The sequence below is a fragment of the Phacochoerus africanus genome, chromosome 16 (genome assembly GCF_016906955.1).
Source record: "Phacochoerus africanus isolate WHEZ1 chromosome 16, ROS_Pafr_v1, whole genome shotgun sequence".
NCBI lineage: Eukaryota > Metazoa > Chordata > Mammalia > Artiodactyla > Suidae > Phacochoerus > Phacochoerus africanus.
In genome coordinates, this window is record NC_062559.1 from 36,659,669 (window position 1) to 36,680,827 (window position 21,159).

The following is a 21,159-nucleotide window of genomic DNA, read 5'->3' on the forward strand; positions in this document are numbered from 1 at the left end:
CCCTGGGATTTTATATTCATTGAAGTCAAAGCCCATGTTTTAGTTATCTTGTTATTAGTAGGTAGTGCATTTTTCTGTTTTTTTTTTTTTAAGTGTAGTTCTGCTAAATATGTGTTGAATTCAATGCTAATATCAAAACTAAGTATTTTTATATTTAGCATTTATGCTGTAACAGTATTAAAACATAACAGTTTTTAATGTGATAAGCTTCTATTGGTGGAAATTTCATGATCTGAAAACCAGATATATTCAAATAATTTTATGTACTAATGAGTTTAATTTAATTTGATTTAATTTAATTTAAGTTAAAAAACCAAGGAAAGGGCTGATTAATAAGGTTAAGGGTCGGGGGATGCACTGAGGGTTTGGGATGGAAATGCTATAAAATTTGGTTGTGATGATCATTGTACAACTATAAATGTTATAAAATTCATTGAGTAATAAAATTCATTGAGTAATAAAGGAAAAAAGAAAAGAAAAATAAGTAAAAAATAAATAAAGTTAAGGGAAGAAAAGAGCAGGTCTTTACAGGAAACCCTCTGTGGAAATGTTTTTAAATAAAGTACATTTTATATGATAGCCATATATATCCATTTACACAGACTCCAGATATAACCAAGCAAGTGTGACAGGCCACTATGCTGGCTCTAGAGTGATTCTACCTTTTCAGATAATCATCTTTTTGCTTAAATCACGGTACATATCTTTCCTTGACAACCAAATTAAGTTAGAGGGGAAAGAGAACATTAACAGTTCCTATGTGCACATCATGGGGCTTGGTCCCAGCTTCATAAATTGATTTCAGATATTTAGGGCACCAAAAACACCAGTTTTTTTTTTTTCTCTCTCTTTTTCTCTGTGATACTGTCTGTAATTAGTAATAGCAAAACAGTTAACTCCAAAGATTCCAGGCCAAATCACCACAAATAAAAAATAAAACATCCAGATTTATAAATCTGAGACAGTGGTACAAAGAAGCAGAGATGATAAATGTTAACAATTACCCACAAATATTGCAAGTATTTTTATTCGTGCACTTCATAGCACAATGTATGTCAGAGCCCTTAATTTTCTGACCTGGTGGTATTTCAAGGGGAAGAGAAGGTGTTTTTGTTGCCTGTTCTCATCTTAATATTCCTCTTTGGAAAATAGTTAAGCTTTGGATGCAGCTCTATGAATTCAGTGAGTCAACATTTCCAATGTGACTTGGTCTCAGTGAAGCAGGTGTTGCAGAATATGATAAGCTAGACTGTAGGCAGAGGCACACAATGGATAGGTGCATGAATATTTAGACAGATAGACAGCACTATTCCTTGAGTACTTCCTATGCATCCGATATTGCTCTAAGTACTTTGCATAATTACTCCTCACAACAGAACTATTTCCCCATTTTAAAAGTATTCAAAAAGCAAGGTTTATTACTGTACTAGGGTTAAATGGGGGCAGATTAGAAATTTAACCCGGGCTTGTCTGTTTCCAAACCATGTGCTTTATAAAAATCATTACATCATGCTCTGTCTTATAATATTAACAATTGTATAGGAAATGTTTACAGGGTGCCAGTGTGTTTACTCTTTGATTACATGGTATGTGTTTCAAATACATGATCTCATTTCAGTTAAGTATTATTTTACACGTGAGGCTCAGAAAAGCCAAATATTAAATCTTTTAATGACTACCAAATCCTTGGGGTCCTTTGTTGACCATCCAAATCCAATCACCTGGAAAATATAATGTCTTTACTCTTAAGGGTTTTAATAATCAATACTTAGGAAGGAAGAAGCAAGATCTTTTGTCTTTAACCTTTAGATGAGGTAACTGAATCACAAAGAATTCAGTGACTTGTAAAGCCTCCTTTGCCAGTCAGTGGTAAAGTCAAAATTATAGCTCCTGGGTCTGAATCATGCTGTTTCTCTGGACTGCTCCTCTCCTGAAGAGGCTACAATCAGTCTTTCATATTCCACTGCCCTTGAAGCTTCCATGACTTTCACGTTGCTTTTCTGCTCTTGGTGGTCTCCAAGGAGACCAGGAGGATGCTGCTTGACAAATAACGCCTCTTGTCTAATACACAATAAGACGTTGATGGGTCTGTCCAGTGTGAGTTTTTGCTATATGTGTGTGGGGTGTGTGTGTGTGCGTATTTTGATTTTCATAAAAGGCATTTTGGGGGGAATAATATTCTGACCTGACTTCAGTTTAAAAAATAAAGTTTTTCAGCTTGTAATCTAAATGATTCACCAAAGATATGAAAACCTAATAAAAAATTGATGATAAATGACTCATAAGCAGGATCTGTTGTGCATATACATGTTAAGTCCCCAAGGGGAAAAACCAAAGCTTTGCAAAGCAGGATTTACAAAAAAAAAAAAAAAAATCAGCCTCTTCTGGACACAGGAGAAATGTCTACACTCTGAGAACAAAGACCTTTTTCCAGACTGGCCTTGGCAGAGGAGGACATCAATTCTTACTACCATGACATTGGGTAATGTGGGCTATTAGCTCTTACAGAGGGCAAGGCAAGAGTTAAGCATGTGCCGAGCCAAATGGCCAGTATGGACGAGAAAGACAAAATAGCTAAGAAAACTTACCCAATCCTTGTTCCTATGAGGTTTAGTAAAAATAGCACATATTTAACCATGTAATCTGAATTAGTTACCTTTCCTGATCGGTAAAATTATGATAAAAAATAATAACTACAATGATGACCTTACTTGTCTTTTGGGAAAATTTGAAGAAACTATATGTGTGTGTGTGTGTGTGTGTGTGTGTGTGTGTGTGTGGTATGTATTATACATATAAATATATACACCATATACATATAAAGCGGTTAGCATAGTATTCATTCATTCATTCATTTATTCATTCAAACACACAATAAATGCTAGTTTCCTAGATTTTTTTGTCCTGCCCTCCTTCCTCAGCTCAACCTGGTTTTTGGCCCAATATTTGAGATAGCTCTTAAATCCTTTTTTTCTGTTTTGATTTGGGTTTAAAATACACTGTGGTGGTTTAAAGAAAGCATCATCTCTCTTTGGCTAGAAGAACGATGACTTAGGTATTTCTATAAAATTTAAGTAACCAGCTTCTCCCCAAGACTGTAAGCATTTGGAAACCCACCAATTGGAGGGTTTCAGGGGGAAAAAAAAAGAGATGAATGAAAAAGTATTCCCCTGAATGTGTGCTGCTCTCTTAAAAATCTGTCTTTTTCTCCTGCTGCTCCCTCTTCTCATCAGCCCCCAACATTCTCTCATCTCAGTGGATATTTACCAGCCGAGCTGGGTTGGTATCTTTGTGTTAGGGTTTGTGTATGTTTCCCAGATTAGAGTTATCTGCCACTTGCTTTCTCACACTTCCTGAAATGGCCCCTCAGAGAACTCTCGCCCTTGCTCTGCCTCAGGGTCTTCAAAGGTTGTAGTCTCTGTCTCAAGCTCTTGAATACACACCCTGCAATACCACCAGCTACCTCCAAGGGACCACCCTGCCCCCCGCCAGCCTTTGCACAATCCTACCTCTACTCAAGTCCTGTGCAGCTCAGCCAGCTGCTTAGAAGAGTTGGGTCCCTTTGTTATACAGTCTAAAATAAAAAATGGTACATTTTCTTTAACTTGTCACAGGTTGCAGTTATATGCATGTGTATATTTGATAAACATCTGTCTTCTCCTCAGCACCATAAGCATCAGAACAACAAAGACTTTGTTTTCTTCTCCATTATATCGCTGTACTAAGTACAGTGCGGGGCACATGGTAGGCATGCATGCATTTATTGAATGATTAAAGTATTGGTAATGACCCACCAAAATAATAATTCCCAAAAATATTCTTAAGCCCCATCTCCACCTAGGGTAATGCTAAAACATTCCCACAAAAAGGAGTGTTCACTGGAACAACAAGTAGCATAGCTAGGGTCTTGGGAAAAATGAAAGATGCTGTTCAGATACTTTTTGGCCCATCCTTGGGTTAAACATACTATGCGCAGTGGCAGTGTGCTTAACAGCACCCAGGGTAATATGAGTTGTTCTCTCTGTCCCATGACTGTGGAGCCTGCCCTTCTGAGCAACACCAGGCTCACAGAAAGGGAAGTTCATCAACCTCTGTAGCTCTCCTGTGATGTGCCAAGCACTTTGCCTATGCCATTTCCTTGAAGGGAAGGATGTAATTATGTTTATTCCATGTTCCCTAAGGCACCTATGTTAGTCTAGGACATAGAGCAAGCATTGTACTCACTATTTATTAATGCTTATTAAAGAAATTGCACACATGAAAAGAGGGATCCTATAACATGTGAGCATTCCTAGATAAACAAAAGCAGTGGTGATTCAGGAGGACCTGTTTCATATGTATGTGATTTAGAGGAGAAACTGTAGATGGCATAAAATCCTAAAGATTAACAAAAAAATGTGCTTGTGTAGTGGTACAGTAGAAACTGTTGAAGTAAAAGGCAATTAAGACGTTTGTTAATCACTGAGATGTGTTCTTAGTCCATTATGAAAAGATAAGATACCCAAACTTGAACAGGTAAGGCTAAGGAGATATTCGTTATCTGGCACCTACATATGAAAACATCCCCTAAGAAATCTGTTTGGCTTTAGGAAAGGCAAGTCCTTCTAGATTTTGTTTGTTTATTCACAATGGAAAATTCCAAATAAATACTCAAGTAGAAAGAGTAGTGCAATAAATCTGTGCACCCATGACTCAAACTTTAATTATTTTAGTGAACAATCTTTCATTCATATTCCCACCGTTTCTTCCATAACACTAGATTATTTTGAAGCAAGTTACTGATTATAATATCTCATCCATGAATGTGCCAATCCTAAAAGATAAGGATTCTTCTTTTTAACATAACCACAGTACCACTGTTATACTTAACCAATTATAATTCCTTAGTATCTTAGTCAGTTAGTATTCCAATCTCACGATATATCATATAGATGTTTTTATTGGTTTTTGGTGGGTTGGTTAGTTGTTTGGTTGTTTTCGTTATTTGTTTGCTTTTATAGTCAGAATCAAAATCCAGAGTTCACATCTGGCATTGATTGTTATATCCCTTATTTCTCTTGTAAACAATAGTTCCCCTCTCCTTTATATTTTTATCTGTATTTAAATTTTATTTATCTTTTAAAGAAAGTAGGTTATTTGTTCTGTAGAGTCTTCCACATACTGAATTTCACTAACATGTCACTGGGGTGTTTTTCAACATTCTCTTCTGTCCCTTGTGTTTCCTGCACAGTTGTAATTAGAGACTTGATTGGTTCAGTTTCAGTGGGGCAAGAATACTTCTTAGTTCATATTTTGTACTTCCTTTTGCATCACTTTAGGAGTTACAGACTCTCTGATTGTCTCTCTTATTTTTTTATGTTAAAATTGGTCAGTAGCCAACCTGAGTAGTCCACTATAAAGTTTTTATTAGCTTTTCTCCAAATGATTTTAATACGGTTTGATTTTCTTTGCCTAGATTCAGTTTTCATTCTGGGTTGTGAAATGTTGGTATTCTAATTCTGTCGTTCTTTCTGCACTTTTCATTTAGAATTCTTTTATGGATTCTATCAATGGAATATGAGTATATGTCTGTACATATAGTCTTCATTATAGTTTGAATATAAATTACAGGATAATTGCTTTCCATTTGTTTACCGGTTTTCAGAATGAATTGATTCCCTGGCATCTTCTAACGGTGAAAAGATTATTTTTGTTTCTTCAAAGTATTACGAACTCATGGATTTAAATGCATTCAATATGCTCCAGTTCACTGTAGTTATTATCCCTATTGATGGTTCAATTATCCCATTTTTGAGACAAGTGGAAGCCAATTCAAGTTGACTCTTGTGTCCTTTTGATATGACTCCAGTGATTTTCAATAATTTCATTACTTTGAAGATTGAGGTTTCAGGCTGATTTTGTACATTGGCTGGCACAGACCAGGAATCAGCCATCTCTCCAAAGATCTCTTGTTCCTTTTATGGAAATTAGTATTCAGGGACTACGGGTTTTTACGCACTTTCTTTATATCTCTTTTCTATTATACTGAAAATATAATATTGACGATTAACAACATTAAAACAATTACTTTATCCTAATGTATATTATACATTAGGATATCATATAATATATATGTATATGTATTAGATGTGTATCCATATATAGACATGTGTGTATGTATACACATCCCTATGATACACATTTTGGTTTGGAATAGCAATCTTAATAACATTAACACTATGATCACTAAAATCAGCTTAAATTTTGCTGTCTTTCACTCCACAGAATCTATTTCACAAGGGATGTACTATCAAATTACTGTGCTTTAAGATCACTTGAAATAATTTTTTCTCATTGGTAAAACCACCAACTCAATACAGAGCTCATTTTATTTGCGTCACCTTGCCTTTTATTACTTTGGCTTAATTTTGTTCATGGTAATGCAAAGAATACACATGATTCCAAATCAGATCTACTAAATAAGCTGCATACAAAGTCTAGCTTCTATCTTTACCCCCTGCCCCAATCTGTTTTCTCCCTCTCCCTGCAGATAACCATTCTTAGCTTTATCCTTCCATTGCTCTTTGTTTCTTTGTTTGGCATGCCCACGACATGTGAAGTTCCCAGTCTAAGGATCAAACCTGTGATCTGGGCCACAGCAGTAACAACACGGGATCCTTAAACCACCATGCCACAACAGAACACCTCCATCAGTTGTTTTTTATTTGTTTGTTTGTTTGTTTGTTTGTCTTTTTGCCTTTTCTAGGGCCGCTCCCATGGCATATGAAAGTTCCCAGGCTAGGGGTCTAATCAGAGCTGTAGCCACCAAGCCACCAGCTTTCACCACAGCCACAACAACTCGGGATCCGAGACATGTCTGCAACCTACACCATAGCCCATGGCAACGCCAGATCCTTAACCCACTGAGCGAGGCCAGGGATCAAACCCGCAACCTCAGAGTTCCTAGTTGGATTCATTAGCCACTGAGCCAAGACAGGAACTCCCTCCATCAGTTTTTAAATGTAAGTTAATGTGGATGTAATATTTGTATCCTCCCATTTTTCAAGTAAAATGTAGCATAGTTTGCAAACTTGATTCTGGTGTTCTTTTCTTTAAATAAAAAATTCTCTGGGAGTTCATGGCTCAGTGGTTAACAAGCCTGACTAAGACCCATGAGGATGAGGATTCGATCCCTGGCCTCGCTCAGTGGGTTAAAGATCTGGCATTGCTGTGAGCTGTGGTATAGACTACAGATGCAGCTTGGATCCCACGTTGCTATGGCTGTGGTGTAGGTGGGCAGCAGTAGCTCTGATTCAACCCCTAGCCTGGGAACTTCCACATGCTACAAGTGCAGCCCTAAAAAGCAAGCAACAACAACAACAAACTCTAGAGGTCCCTTTATAGAGCTACTCAGGGAGCTCTCACATCTTTTTTATGCTGTATAGTCTCCAGTGTGCTGATCAACCAGGGCTTATTTCTCTGCTATTCTACATTTGGCTGATTTCTAGACTTTTGCTATTAGAAACAGACCTGCAATAAATCATCTAGAATATATATCTTTTCATATTTTTACTAGAGTATTTTCTGGATAGATTGTTAACAATGGGATGACTAAGTTAAAGGGTAAGTGCATACGTAATTTTGTAATTCACCAATAGTGAATGACAGTTTTGGCTTTCTCTCAGCCTTGCTGACAATGCATGCTGTCATGGTTTTGGATTTTTACCAGTGTGGTATGTGAGAAATGATATCTTAGTGAAATTTTAATTTACATATCTCTTATTCTGGGTGAGGCTGATTTTAATATTTATGGTGAAATACAAAAGGCCTAGAATAGCCAAAATATTTTGAAAGAGTACAAAAAAGGAGACTGCAAGTATATGATTTTAAATCTTATTATAAAATTATACTATTAACAAAGTGTACTATTGGCATAAGGATAGAAATATATCCATGGTATAGGTCCTCTTTAAATTCTCTCTGCAATATTTTATTGTTTTCAGCATGGCAATCTTACATGTCATTTGTAAGTATATTGAATTTTTGGCTGTTATAAATGGCATTGTTTTTAATTGGCTTGATTTTTTAATTGGCTATTGCTAGTACATACAAATAAAATTAATTTTGTTTCTTGGAGTTCCCGTCGTGGAGCAGTGGTTAACGAATCCGACTAGGAACCATGAAGTTGCGGGTTCGATGCCTGCCCTTGCTCAGTGGGTTAACGATCCTGCGTTGCCGTAAGCTGTGGTGTAGGTCACAGACGTGGCTCGGATCCCACATTGCTGTGGCTCTGGTTTAGGCTGGCAGCTACAGCTCCGATTAGACCCCTAGCCTGGGAACCTCCATATGCTGCAGGAGCGGCCCAAGAAATGGCAAAAAGACAAAAAAAAAAATTGTTTCTTAACTTCTGTCTTGTGAGCTTACTTTAGTTATTCTTATGGATTTATTTAAAATTTTCTGGAGTTCCTGTTGTGGCTCGGTGGTTAAGGAATCCAACTAGGAACCCTGAGGTTGCAGGTTCGATTCCTGGCCTCACTCAGTGGGTTAAGGATCTGGCATTGCTGTGAGCTGTGGTGTAGGTTGCAGACACGTCTCAGATCCTGCATTGCTGTGGCTCTGGCATAGGCTGGCAGCTACAGCTCCGATTAGACCTCTAGCCTGGCAACCTCCATATGCCGCGGGAGTGGCCCTAGAAAAGGCAAAAAGACAAAATAAATAAAGAAATAAAATAAAATAAAAATAAAATTTTCGGAGTTCCCATCATGGCGCAGTGGAAACAAATCCAACTAGGAGCCGTGAGGTTTCGGGTTCGATCCCTGGCCTTGCTCAGTGGGTTAAGGATCCGGCATTGTTGTGAGCTGTGGTATAGATGGCAGATGCGGTTTTGATCTGGTTGCTGTGGCTCTTGTGTAGACCAGCAGCTACAGCTCCAATTTGACCCCTAGCCTGGGACCCTCCATATGCCCTGGGTGTGGACCTAAAAAGCCTAAATAAATAAATAAATAAATAAATAAATAAATAAATAAATATTTCTACGTATGGAGTTCCCATCATGGCTCAGTAGTTAAGGAATCCGACTAGGAACCATGAGGTTGTGGGTTCCATCCCTTGCCTTGCTCAGTGGGTTAAGGATCCAGCCTTGCCCGAGAAGCCCTAGAAAAGGCAAAAAGACAAAAAAAAATTTTTTTTTCTACATATATAATCATGTCATCTATGACTAAAAATTGTTGGATTTTGTTTTTTGTTTTTTGTTTTTGTCTTTTTAGGGCCATACCCGCAGCATATGAAGGTTCCCAGACTAGGGGTCAAATCGGAGCTGTAGCCACTGGCCTATGCTGTAGCCACTGGCCTATGCCAACACCAGATCTGAGCTTCATCTGCCACCTATACCACAGCTCGTTGCAGTGCCGGATCCTTAACCCACTGAGCTAAAAATTGTTTTAATTATTTCTTTCCTCTGTGTGCTTCTTATTTCATCTTCATGCCTTACTGCACTAGCTAGGACTTCTAGTAAAATATTTAATAGAAGTGATGAGTGGGAGATTTTGCCTTATTTTTAAATTTAGGAAGAAAAGAAATCTTTCACCATTAAGTATATTAGCTGTAAGTTTTTTTTTTTTTTGCAGATGTCCTTGAAAAAAGACTGCCCTTTATTTCTAATTTGCTGAGAGGTGGTGTCTTATAGAGATGTTTAATGCTTTTTCCGTATATATAGAGATGATCACGTGGTTTTATTGTTAAGATAATAAATTACATTGATTGATTTTCAAATGTTAAAGCAACCTGGCATTGCTATTATAAAACTCACTAGGTTATAATCTATCACCCTTTTTATATATTTCTGGACTTGCTATCCCAGTATTTTGTTAAGAATGTTCTATCTACATTGATGACAGATATAGGTTTGTAATTTTTCTTTTTTAAATATCTTTTAATATGTTTGTTTTATTATCAGAGTTATGTTGGCCTCATAAAACAAGTTTTGATATGTTCCCTCATCTGTTTTCTTAAAGCATTTAGATAATATTAGTTTTATTTCTTCTTTAAATGTTTTAGAATTCATCCTTGAAGCCACCACAGCCTGGAGATTTTTCTGAAAGACAGCTTTTAGTTATAGATTCAATTTCTCTAATAGAGATGGGACTATTGGCTTTTTCTATTTCATTTTGTTATTTTATGTAAGTTGTGCCTTTTTTCAAGGAAAATTTCCATTTTATCTAAGTCGTTAAATTTTTTGGCCTTACCTTGTTCATTGTCTTTTTTTTTATCACCTTCTCAATACCTATAGATCTTGTGTCGATGTTCCTTTATCCTTAATATTAGTAATTTGTGTCTTCTTTCCTCATTGTCTTTATCAGTCTTGCCAATGTTTATAAATATTAGTAGTTTTTCAAAAACTCAGCTTATGGAATCATGATATTCTTTATTAATTTCTGCCTTTATTTTAATTTTGATCATTGCTGGCTATCTTTAAATATATCAGACACATTTCAATAATCACATGTGTTGGAGTGACCTATTTATGTACAGAGACCATTCAGTTAGGAAATGAATTTCTATTTGTCAAAACTCACTGACTTTAAATAGAAGCTATTTAACTGTTGGACATAATTCCACTAAAGAAAAAAGCAAAATAAACCCTTTAGTAGAATAGGAAATACAGATAAAAATCTTAATATCATTTGAAAGTACTTATATTTTATTGTTAAACCTAAATGTTCTAAATTATTCAAGTTCAATCACCTGGACTGTAAAAAATATTAGTTTCATGGTATAGTACATAACCAATTGCTCATAGCCAAAATTTTTCAGAAAAAAATTTTGACTCGATGAAAAAAAAATCATAGAACTAAACTTTGAGACACTAAAGAAAGTGGATCATAATGTACATTTAATGGTGTGCCATGGTTAATTGGTATGTCAGGTTTTTGGTTTATTTAATAGGATTTCTTCCTCGATGATGAATTTGCCATTGATAACTCTGAATTCAAGACATAATATAGGTAAATGTTTTACAGAGAAATGGTACTCTATCTGTGTAATGGGTACAGGGCTTTAAAATCATTTTCTGATTTTTTTTTTTTTTCTAACTGTGAATCATTGTGTCTTCCTGCATCTTGGCCAAACACAAAAGGGTTGGTTTGAGAAGGGTGAGGTCTGATGTAAAGAAGTTTCAGCAGGGGGAGAGAGAGTGGGAAAAAAATATGTTCTCTGGTCCCTGAAACAGAAGAAAGTGAATGAAGGACAGGAAAGTAGTGAGACACTTGAATCCTGATGGCCTCTTCTGGTCTAAAGTCTCAGAGCATGCTGGGGGAAAGCCAAGGGCAGGGGGGCTTTCCTCCCACTTCCTGCCGGGGACTCTGGGAGGAGACCACTTCATGGTGTTGCCCTGCCCCCAAACAGTGGTGGTTTCCTCAGAGCAAAGGGCAGTACAGCAAATCCGGAAAAGGGAGGAACCAAGTATAAGCCTCTGAGCTGCAGTAAGTCCTCCTGCGTTCTCAGTAGTTTATTCTGCTATTAGGTGTCAAGGCTGAGATGCCAACCTGGGCATTCTAAATTCAGAAACTGAACAATTAACTAACTACCCAGCTGTGCGTGGAAAGAAGGGGGATGGGAGAGAATTTCTGCTGTTTCCAAAGTGTAATGAGCCTTCTGAAAAGTACCAATGCTGCTTTTTCCCACCTAAACTTAAAGGTCCTCCAAGCATGACCAGACTCCTGGAAAGGCTTATGTCCTGCCATCCAGCAAGGCACAGCTACACCTATATTAGGAGAAAGATGTATAGCCTTAAATATACTTACCATTAAATCAGAATGAAAATATATAACATAATAGTCTAAGGAAGACATTAGAAAAGCTATGATAAATCAACTTTTAAAAAGCAGGTGAGAAGAATTAATAAGGGTAAAAGCAGAAATTGACTAATTAGAAAACAAAAATTTTACAAGAAATCAATACATACTGGTTCTTTAAACATTTTTAAAGAACATGTTTAAAAAACATTCTTTAAAATGTCATCAAAACAAATTGCTGAAAATCAGGCTATATCAAAATTAAGAAAATATAAATATGAAATCTGTGGAATAAGAAAGAAACTATATAAATACAAAGGGGTATTTTTTTTATTTAAGATCTAGGGAATGTTATGTATAACTATATGCTTAAACTCTGCAAATGTCATTGATATTGATGACCTTTTAGTAAAAATAAGAAACCAAATGAAAACAAGAAGAGGGAAAAAATTAGAACTGAACAATAATCATAGAAGAAAAAGATGCAGCTGTCAAAGCACCAAAATTGCTGCCCACAGGGAGCCATTTCTTAGGCAAGTTTGTTCAGAGCTTAAAGAAAAAGTATGTGCTTGCTGTTTAGATCCCTTTTGATCTTATAAGCAGATATAAATCTTCCTTATTAATATTAAAAAGCTAACATAATCCTGATTCCTAACTCTAATAGAAATAACATGCAGAGGGTAAAAACAAAATATATTGTATGCTTATGTGTAAATGTTAATATTCAATCTCTGAATGAAATAGAAAATCTAACTCAGTGCTATAAATTTCAGAAATTCAATGATCAATATTATAATTTTAAATAAATTCATTAATTACTTGAGCATTTCTCAAATGTCTGGTGGAATCTAAGGCAAGGGGATAAGCTAAAGGGGAAAAGCTGAATTGAAATCTCCTGGCTGCAAGAGTTCTCAATGCCTTTAACTTGTTCCTATATAAGAAGGAGCAATTGTCTTCAGTCTTTCCAAATTTAGTTGATTATAAAATCTTTTTTAATGCCAGACATAATGTACTTTACAACTCAGTTTGAGAAATATTAAACAATGTCAAGAGATGAAAGGAAGGAAAGCAGGTGATCATTTTGATGGTAAAACATCAAATGACAAAATTCAAAGTTTATTTTGCTAAAATATTTTGGAAAACCAGAAATGGGAGTGTACCTCAAAACTCAAAGCCAGCATAAGATTTCACAATGATGAATTAGAGACATTCTTGCTAAAGTCAGAAAAAGAAAAAAAGATTTAGCATGCTTCTGTAACAATGCTTACATATTCACACCGGGGTACTGATGCAAGAAAAGAAATAACAGATGGAGATATGGGGAGGGAAAAATATTGTGTTAGTTCTCAGTGACTGGTTATCAGGAAAAGAACTCAAAAGAGCCAACCAGTAACTGCTGAAATCTAATTATGAGGAATTCACCAAAGAGGAGTTTCTGTTTCTCACAAGCAAGACGTCTAGAGCTAGACTGATTCTCCAGAAAGTCACCTGGGACCAGATGATCTCTAATCGCCTGCCCCACCACCCTCACCAGGTGGATTTGCCCTCAGGGTAGGAAGATGGTTACCTCACTGGCTGATGGGATCTACCTCACATCCTAGGAACAAGGAAGAACAGTGAAACAATGCCTAACAGTCAGGCCACCACTTCAGAAAATGTGAGCTGTCCCCGGAGCTTCAGCTGTTCTGCTCTCTGCCTCAAACAGCCAGCTGCGAGGAAATAGGGGTCCATTGCTCCCCCAAACTGGGTTCCATTAGTCCAAAAAAGAATGAGAAATGGTTATGAATAGTAATGATGGTGTCAGCCATGAGTAGCATTTTAAATGAAGGATGAAATGTGGAATTGGTGAGCACATGGGGTGGGGGCAGAAGACTAAATAAGAGTTCTACCTCACATAGTACATAAATATAAATTCCATGTGGATAAAAAAGTATAATTGCCAGAATAAATCATGGCAAAGACCCATGCAATCATGCAATGGGGGATGACTTTCTAAGCCCAACACCAAGAGCACAAAAGACCTTAAAGGAAAAGATTGATGAATTCAGTTACTGAAATGTTGAAAACTTTTTTGCTTTAGCTTCCAGGCAACAAAATATACATGAACATAATTCAACAAAAAGTAGTACACTAGAAAAAATATTTTCAATGTATACTACAAAGACTTCATCTCCTTTATATCAGATTTGTTAAGAAAAGGATTAATACAGTAAATGACAAAGGTTCTTCAACACACAGTTTGGAAGAGAAGAGAAAATTAACTAATTGATACATTAGAATATACTTAACTTTATGTATTAAGCAAAGGACTGCAAATTGACAATGAGTTTTACCTGTAAAATTGTCAACTATTTAAAAAAATGGATAATATCAGTGGCTGGGGAACAGACATAGATGTCTACTAGGAGAAAAGCTGGAATTGTTTTTCTGTGGGCAATGTAACAGTAATAATACACAATATATTATAAATAGCAGTATGTTAAATAACTTAAATGCTTTAGTCTATGGAAATTTTTAGAGATCCGTGAAAGGCTTAGATATGAAATTTTTGTCATGATATTGTTATTACAGTGAAAAATGTGAAGAGGCATAAATGTTCATAATAAGAAATTAATTAAATAACTTTGTTTTACAAAAATCTTTATTCAGGAGTTCCCGTCATTGCGCAGTTGTTAACGAACCTGAGTAGGAACCATGAGGTTTCAGGTTCAATCCCTGGCCTTGCTCAGTGGGTTAAGGCTCTGGCATTGCCATGAGCTGTGATGTAGGTCACAGATGCGGCTCGGATCCTGCATTGCTGTGGCTGTGGCATAGGCCAGCAGCTGCAGCTCTGATTCGACTCCTGGCCTGGGAACTTCCATATGCTGCAAGTGCAGCCCTAAAAAGACAAAAACAAACCCCAAAAACAAAAAACAAAAAATAAAAAAGGGATTGACAAATAACAGAGACCAAAAGCAAGATAGACACAGAGAAAAGACTGAAATGACATGTTAAGTGTAGCTATATGCAGAAATTTTTAGTGTGTTTTATCTTGTATTTCAATTTTCTCTATTACAATTAACATGTACTATAACAACATAGAAAAGCAATGAAATGTATTGTCTCAAAAATGAATAATATTACATCAAAGTTTCAGTGATGGTTATCTCAGGATCAGAGGACTGTGAAGGCTTTTCATTTACATTTTCATTTATAAACTTTCCTGTATTTCCCTAATGAACAGGCATAACTTCCGCACTCCAAAGAAACAAATACTATTTTTTTAAAAAAAGAAACAACACTGAGATACCCTCCATTGCCCTCATAATAGACTCCAAAACTCATTAGAAGGCATGTAGCTTTCTTCAGGATCTGGCCTCTCCTTACCCTGAGAAACCTGTCTTAGTATGTTCTCTACCACAGTCCAAGCTGGACAGAACCCCTTCAGTTCTCTAAGCAAAGCTCACTCTCCTCTGGGCATTTTCTCCTTCCCACATGCCTCTTCTTGGCTTCTCACAGTTCCTTCTACTGGAAGCCTCATATCCCTTCACCTTCACCACTCAGTTTGGGGGGGCAGGTGCCTCTCGCATCCCTATAGCATTGCATTAACCACACTCCAATTTCTGTTTGCTTGTCTTTCTCACAAGATTCTAAATTCTCTAGGATTCTAAACTCCTATGAGGAAGCACTTAATGGGTGATCAATTGGTGTTGTCAGCAGTTCCCATTATGGCTCAGCAGTTGACAAATCCAACCAGGATCCATGAGAATGCAGGTTCGATCCCTGGCCTCGCTCAGTGAGTTAAGGATCTGGCATTGCTGTGAGCTGAGATGTAGGTCACAGACGCCGCTCAGATCTGGCTTTGCTGTAGATGTGGCTGTGGCGTAGACTGGAAGCTGTAGCTCTGACTGGACCCCTAGCCTGGGAACCTCCAGATGCCTTGGGTGCGACCCTAAAAAGAAAAAAAAAATTAAATTTGTGGCTGCCGAAGGAGGTAACAAATGAGTAAGAGGATGAATGGAAGCAGCCTCTGTGTAGCAGATCCTACCACTGACATCTCATTTACCTTATTTCATTGCATGCTAACCAAGATTTATAAGGTAGGGATTATTATGCCCCTTTTCCAGATTAGGAGACCAGGAATTTAGGAATCTGGATCACTCTCAGCAGCCCTGACTTGTAATAAGTGTTAATAATTTCAGACTAAAAGAGCATTCATAGTCTACAGCCATTTCTGTAAAGTCGAAACTAAGTGGAAAAAATGAGCTAATTATCTGGAAAATTACAACAAAAAGCACCTTACTATGAGGATGAGGTTGAGATTGGAAATAGAAAAAGGTTGTTTATTTTACTTTTTCTTTTTTGTCTTGAATTATTTTAGATGGCTACATAGAGTGCCTGTATTCATCTGCATTGAAACCCCTTGAGAATTTTTATAGGTTGAACCAAGACAGAATAATGAAATGAACCCTTCAAGGCAGGAAGGCAGAAGCAGACATAAAAGATGATTTCTCTGTGTTGTTTGGCCTTTATGGGAAGAACCATGATGAGCTTCTAGAAAATGCATTATTGAGTTGATGTAATAAGGTGAGCTTGCTTTACTTCTTTTCAAATAATGACTTGTTTTATATTAACCGTGGTATGAAACATTGCCACTAAAGTTATTTTTCAGCACAAGCGAACTGTATTTGATCTCATATCCTGACTTTTCCAACTATTTCAGTCAGTCTCATGTTTCGTCAGTGAAGCTTTATTCATGTCATTATTCCATTTCCAGTTCACCAGGGATTCAATGGATTCAAGAAATTTTTTTCTTTCCCAAATCACACTCTTTGTAACCTTTGGTTTCCAAGTGATTCTTGGTCAGTTCATGCTTATCTCCATATTTCATTTTCTTCTACAAAAACTAACACCCTTTAATTGTGCTACAGTTGAGAAAATAGATGTTTGCTGATAACTAAATATTTTGTTTTCTTTTTAAAAGGGCTGCCTCTACTTAATGTCTTCAAAATATTGCAATCCACAGCCCTATTCTCCTATTGTATATGCACATCTCAATTGTATGTAGAATTGTTATTGGAGCACCAGAAGAAACAAACTCAAGATCCAAATAAAAGGATTTTATTTAGACTATCAATTTAGAGGAGCAGGTTTAATGAGAGCTTGATGTAAAGTCTACAAATCCAAATTACACAAATATTTTGTTCCCCAGCTACATTTGATAACAATGTCTTTGTTGTCTGGTTAGCAATCAGTTGGCACTACCTCATAAATACACACTGAGCGCATATTCATCTTTTTCCTTTCCTCTTGTGTGCCAGGCACTGTGTGAGGTGTAGTCTCTGTTCTCTCGGAGCTCATGGTCTCAGAGGAAGACAGATGAAATCACGCTGATGAATGTATACTTAGACGCCAAGGTGAGTGCGCTGAAGACAAGGAGCATGGTTGCAGGAGCATCTCTGGGGTGAGACAGCCAAGTGCCACACCTTCCAAACATCTAAACTCTGGCATCTGACAAGTCTGAAATTCCTGCTTTGCCTGCACTCATACTGAAACATTTTCCTTGCCAAACGCTTGAGGCAAGAAACTTGATAGATGATCTGACCCAGCCTGAATTTTAAAATTCACTTAGAAAGTCTTCTGTTTCTGCTGTTGACACTGCAGCACACCTCATTTTCAGATATGAAATGAGAAATTTCACCTAGGTGGCTGCCCACTTACCAAGGCCTCATTCAGAATGTATATGACCCAAAGTGTTTGAGCAGCCACAGCAAAGATGTATGTGGGACAAGCACTGGGGTTAAATGCATTGTCAAAATGGCCAGGCAACATGGTAGCTTTTGTCAGCACCCATGGTGTTGCCTGGACAACTCTGTTTTGCTTCACCACTGCTCACAGATAGACTTCACAAACAGACTCCCTTTGCACCGCCCCCCCCCCCATATACATACCTTCACATCAAATGCATACACTTAATTAGAAACATTAGGGAAAGGGAAGGTGCCTGAGTCCATCCAGGACAACTTAAAGGCAGGGAAGGAATTGAATGAGTAGAGTGAAAAACTGACTTTTTAGCAAATGAACAGGGTCAAGGTAGACATGGTACCTGGGAATGATTGACTGGATTCCGGGCTAATTGAGTTCATGTCAGGTGCCTAATAACTTCATAGGGGGTAAGTATTATCTTACCAAACTGCAGAAAAGCACAACTCAGAAAGTTAAGTCTATCCACAGAGAAGAGAGCGGGTGGGGGGAGGGACAGCCCCGTCCTTAGGGTTGTTTCATTTCTCTTTAAATGTTCAGAATTTCAGATTTGAAGCCAAGTCTTTCTGACCTCAAAGCTCGCATTTTCTGTGAAAGTGTAAGCATACAACAAAATTCCCATTTCTAAAAGTCAGCCCTCCACATAAACTCAGTCCATGCTGATTTCAAAAAGCAGAAGAAATTTTAATAGTTCCCTATGACACCATGAAAACACCCAAACTCCCAGAAAGGCTTTCATAGCCTCCCACCAAACAGGTCCAGACTATTGGTCTAATCTCAACTTGCTTTCCACTTCCAGGAACAGCTCTAGCTGCAGCATTTCACGTTGTCAGCCGTCTCGCTTGGGAGCTCCCTTTCCCACTCACCAAAGTCCTTTGAGTTCCTCGTGTCCCTGCTCCTACCATACTACCTACTGCAGGAGGGCTTCCCAATGCCTTTCCCAATTCTTGTCACACCCTCTGGACTTCTGTACCCTGTCTCATGTCCGAGGTCATCTTCACCAATCTGTTCATCTCCCCGCAGACACAGCACAATGCAGGGAACAGAACTGGTTCCCAATTAATTCTGATTTCATTGAATTTAAAGATAATGGATCTGTAACTTTATTTGCAGCTAACCTTAATATATTCTCTTAATGTTTCTCCTGGAAGATGGGAAAATCACATTTCAACCATCTAACACAAAATTCAAAGGCAGCAAACCCAGTGTGGCTATCTTATAAGGAGCACCTGTTACTACTGGAGCCGGATTTAGCCCTTGCCTGCCCATCCAGATTTTGTGTTTATGTGAGACCCAATTTGGATGATGAAATGATGTTGGGCAGAAAAAGTATCATTGATTTTGTCTCTTACACCTCAGCTCTGCAGCTGTGCCTGGGTGCTGCCATATCCAGTGCAGCAATAACCAGAAGCCCTGGGTGTTTTGAGGTCAGCTGTGGGTTTCAGAGGCACATTACTGGGCCCTCAGTGGTTGCTATGGGAGATGCACCTGCTTAAATGCCATTTGAACTTGCAGTTTCTCAACAAATATCTTCATACTGGCTGGAACAACAGCTCCAGCAGACCCCTGGGGGCTGTCTGCACTGCCTTCAGGTTCACGGCTAGCAGACTTGCTCTGCAGGACTCTAGAAATGCAGCGCCTGTGTCTTCCTTAATTCTTTAATTGGCGCAAAGGAGATTCCATCCTCCTGAGAAGGCTGCAGGGAGACAGCAGTGTGGTAAAGAAAGCCTTCCAACCATTGAAATGATACCCGTTTATTCCATGAGCACTTACAGCCAAGTGGAAACAAACATAAAATTACAAAATAGTTTATGTCCTCCTCCTTATTCATTATTGCCAACATTATTCTTTACAGCCGCATGCTGCTTTCCTTTAAGAGACCACCAAAGGACGTCTCAGATGTTGTTGGAGACAAACATCCCTAACAAAAGAAGAAAAAACTGCTGAGTGGCATATCCTGTCCCTGCTTCAACAGCCTTCCCCAAGTTCAGCATCATTTGAACATGAGGAAGGAAAAAAAATGGTAAAGAGAGGAGTTTGGTTGGACAGACAGATTTAAAGGTCAGATAGAGAGCCAGAAAGAGAAGAGATAGACTCAGGGAGGGAAAGCTCTGTCCAAGACCGCCTCCCCCCAGATGACTGCCAGGGATCCCTCTGGGTTCAATAACCTCCCAGACCTTTTATCCCCTCCAAATCCTACTCCCTCGGTCCCCCTGCCACACTTTTTGCACTCTTTCCTCCCTCAGAGCACATCGGTCCTCTAAGACGCCAGTGTCCCCACGTTGGACTCAGCTTGGGATAGCAGTAACAAGGGGATGCTTGACAGAGTAACAGTAAGAAACAGACTCAAGAACAGAGAACCTGAGAAAATAGCCATGGGGAAAAGAAAAGGCAGAAGAAGAGAGGGTACAGAGAGAGAGAGTGCATCAAGGCCATTGCCTAGTGGGTAGGAAATTGGCACCCTTCCACATTTCTCCTAGGCAGTCCTTGCTCTGATTTCCTGCACCTTCCAAATCCTCCCATCAGTCTCCCCTTATGTTTGCTCTATACCCAACATGGACCAAATATGGAATGTGGCCCCTTCTTCCTTGATTCCCACAAAACCCCCTACACATCCCTATACATACACACAAGGCAGGTCTGTGCAATCACTTTGACCAAAGATCCTGGGGCAATGGTTGGGGGTGGGGCTTACATTACAGAACATCAAAGGACATAAATGAAAATGGAATATTTTAAAATCAGACTTATAGGCACTGTTCTCCTTTATCGTCTTAAAATGAGTAATGCACTTTAGCATCTTACTCTTGAATTAATAGTTTCAGTAAAGTAAGACACCTGAAGGGTGGCCAGTTTCTAAAAGTTTCTACAAGTCCCCGGCCAGTCCTACCATTAAGGGGGACAGCTTAAGGTTTTTTGGTTGCTTCTTTTCTCCTTAAGGCTCAGCCTCCTGTCACGTGCTCAGCTGACTCCCTTTCCTCCTCTACTCTCTCCCTCTGTCTGTCCACACAAACTCTGAATTCAACTCAATTTCTCCTGCAAAACTACTCAGTTCCCTTTTATATTCTGTCTCCAGCTTCCAAACCCTGTGTTTCAGGGAAAGCTGCGTTCACTAGAGCCACAGATCTGTTAATTCATTTAGTTAGGCAAAAAATCATTTGTCCCCTGAGAGCAATTATGCTAGCAGAGTGCAGAAGCAGAGATGCAGTGTTTGTTTAAATAGCAATCAGAAAAAATTTTGCTACCCTGAACTGTGGCTTCACCAAAGAACCCTATTTAAAATGTGGCAAACACTCAGGGGCAATTGGTATGGAAACTTTGTCCGTGAAGCCTGCTGCAGAAAGGCAGTCCTATTTCAAATGAGCTATAAGAATGCTACTGTCATCATATCTTCCTGGGTCACTAACCTGGGAGAGAACAAGTGAGACAATGTGAAGAAATCCACCCTACCCCCTTTGCCCAGCCCAGAGATCTGCCCAACTATCACTGGTGTTCCTGACTCAGCCCTCCAACCAGAAGCTCTATTCAGTCTCTTAGATTCTGCTCAGACTGTTCTGACCTCTCACCTCCTTTATGGGAGTTGAGAACAGAGAACTACTTTGTTCTTCCTAGGCCAGGAGCCCCAGCCTATTCTAGATCTATCCTG

General features: G+C 38.3%; 1 long non-coding RNA gene across 1 annotated transcript in view; it reads left to right on the plus strand.

Moving 5' to 3' along the window:
• The first annotated feature begins 16,132 nt into the window (after nucleotides 1-16,132).
• Nucleotides 16,133-21,159, plus strand: part of LOC125117309 (uncharacterized) — a 53,104-nt gene continuing 48,077 nt past the window's right edge. Inside the window, exons 1-3 of the long non-coding RNA XR_007132587.1 lie at nucleotides 16,133-16,337; nucleotides 17,072-17,167; nucleotides 19,369-19,536. This is a non-coding gene — a long non-coding RNA (uncharacterized LOC125117309). The remainder of the gene's footprint in view (nucleotides 16,338-17,071; nucleotides 17,168-19,368; nucleotides 19,537-21,159) is intronic.